The sequence below is a fragment of the Colobus angolensis genome, unplaced genomic scaffold (assembly GCF_000951035.1).
Source record: "Colobus angolensis palliatus isolate OR3802 unplaced genomic scaffold, Cang.pa_1.0 Scaffold389, whole genome shotgun sequence".
NCBI classification, from domain to species: domain Eukaryota; kingdom Metazoa; phylum Chordata; class Mammalia; order Primates; family Cercopithecidae; genus Colobus; species Colobus angolensis.
In genome coordinates, this window is record NW_012117254.1 from 1,213,472 (window position 1) to 1,216,258 (window position 2,787).

Consider the following 2,787-nt stretch of genomic DNA (forward strand, 5'->3'; position numbering starts at 1 on the left):
GAGGTCGGCGCCGGGAACCCCCACCTCGCCCAGCCGCACCTGGGCGCTCGCCCGCGGAGCCTTGGAGCGGTGGTCTGGGACCTCCTGCTCCAGCGACCTGGGTGCGTACAGAGCCACTGGGGTTCGGAATTCCCAAACGGATTATGCGTAGCGTGCTTCGTTCTATAGTTACACCGGGTTGACTGCAGAGACGTGGGGTGTAAAAAGAAGTTTGAAGACATTCAGGTATTAAAAATGATTCCCCCCCTCAGTTGTCCTTACCAGAAAAGGTATAGGACAGCTCAAGCTCCCTCGGTCTTGACATCGTGAAGCACGAGCAATTCCGTGCATTTTAGCAATTCCTCCCCACCCCATTCTTCCCTCCATTCTCCCGCGCCCTCCCCCCAACCCCGCCGCCACAAACCCACCTCCTTGCCATCTGTAGGGCAACCAAGTGTTCTGATGCCGCCCCCGGAGCTTCCGCCCATGGTTTATGTTAAGACTAACATTTAACTTCTGTTGATTAAAAATCACTGTTATGAAAATCAAGCCAATATCTTGGTGAGGCATTTAGGACATTGGCTTTCTGGGCTAGATTTATTTCCTTGCTCATTTTGGGTTCGAATATCCAACAGCTCATCCCCTCTCACCTCACTCCTGATTAAGTTGGAAGTGGGTGTGTGGCTCATGATTAAGCCTCTGCCTGTGATTGCTGTGGGTGTAGACAGGAGTCCTACGACCCAGGTCTGGCAAAGGAGATATAAAGGGAACAATTCGCTCACTGTTAAAAGGCAGAACTGCAAACAGGGAGTTACTCATGCCCATCCCAGACCCATCCTGCCCTACCAGCTTAATAACTTCAAGCTGAACTTTGAGGATATGATGCCTGAAGCCCAACAGCCATCTTACACACAAGAGGAGGTGAGCCTGGGGTAAGAAGATGACAGAGTGAGGAGGGCTAGGAGGAAGGAAAGGAAGATCCCCAGACAATAATACCTCCTATCTCACACTGGAGAATCACCTACTGCAGGTTGCTGGCTTTCTAAAATTAGTAAATCAAACGGTTAGCCCACTGTTATGGACTGAATGTTTTCGTCCCCCTGAAGTCCATATGTTGAAGCCCTAACTACCTGTGTGATGGTGTTTGGAGATGGGGTCTTTGAGAGGCAGTTAGGTCATGAGGGCCAAGCTCTAGTCTGATGGAACTGGTGCTTTTTAAGAAGGGTCACCAGAGAGAGCTTGATGTCATGCACTCATGAGCACACTGAGAAAAGGCCGTGTGAGTACACAGCAAGAAGGTGGCCATCTGCAAGCCAGGAACAGAGCCCTTACTGGGTCCCTGTTGGACCCTTAATCTTGGACTTTCCAGCCTCCAGAGTTGTGAGAAAATAAATTTCTGTTGTTTAAGCCACCCAGTCTATGATATTTTGTTTTGGCAGCCTGAGCACACTAAGACACCCACTTTTAGTTGGGTATTTTGTTACAAGTAGCCGCAAGCATCTTAGCTGTGCTGAGAATTGTCAGAAAGAAAACAGTGCAACTTTAAGCATATTTTAAGTACCATATTCTTCAAGAAAGATTAGGTCAAAGAGGAATTCACCGTGACACTATGATACTTTCAATTCAGTTAAGTACACTTAGGATTTAGAGGACAGAGATGAATCTGACATATCCCTGCCTAAGATGTTCACAATCCAGTGAAGGGGACAGACAAATTAACAATGACATTACAAGTTGGCAAGTGCTATAATGGGGACAGTTGCATAGGAGTGGAACACCTACCCCAATCCATAGGAGAAGAGGAGGTCAGGAAAACTTCCCCAAAAAGGTGACATAAAACTGAATCTTTAAAGATGAGTAAATCCTTGATGAGGCAAAGGAGTCAAGTTATTCCAGGCAGAAGGCACAGTTATGGGCACAGGTGTGGATTAGTAGGTATATTAATGTGTTTTGCTTTGCTATAAAGGAATACCAGAGACCTGGTAGTTTATAAAGAAAAGAAGTATATTTTTGCTCACAGTTCTGCAGACTGTACAAGAAGCATTGTGCTGGCATCTGCTTCTGGTAAGGGCCTCAGCAAGCTTACAATCATGGTGGAAGGCGAAGAGGGAACAGGCATGTCACATGGTGAGAGAAGGAGCAACTGAAATGTGAGGGAGGCACCAGACTCTTTTAAACAACTAGCTCTTGCATGAACTCATAGAACGAGGATTCACTCATTACCACAGGGAGGCCACAAAGCCATTCCTGAGGGGTCCACCCTCAGGATGTTCACAATCCAGTTCACAACCCAGACACCTCCTGTTCAGCCCCAACTCCAACATGAGGGCTCACATTTCAACATGAGATTTGGAGGGCACAAACATCCAAACCATATCTGTAGGTTAAATAGCTTATTATGTGCAAGAGAATGCCAAGAAATTGAGTGTTACTGGAGCATAAAGTCAGACAAGATAAGTGAGGATCTGGACTGGTAGGCCAACAAGTTTGGGCTTTGTTCTGCAGCTCACCAGATCTCAAATGTTAGTGTGCAAGAATCAGCCCCAGTCTGCATTTTCAGCAAATGCTCCCATGATTCTGATGCAGGGCTTACTGCACTTGGAGAAATACTATTGTATAGTCCCCCATCTATGTCCATTTGATAGACTGTGCTTCCAAAGACAGCTGTAATAGTATCCCCCGTCCCACACACTCTTTTGCAAGGTGACCTTACCACTCACACATCAAGAGGTGTATTCTGTTTACCTTCTCCTTGAATGTAGACTGGCCCTGTAACCCCTTTGACCAATAGAATGTAGCAGAGGTGAT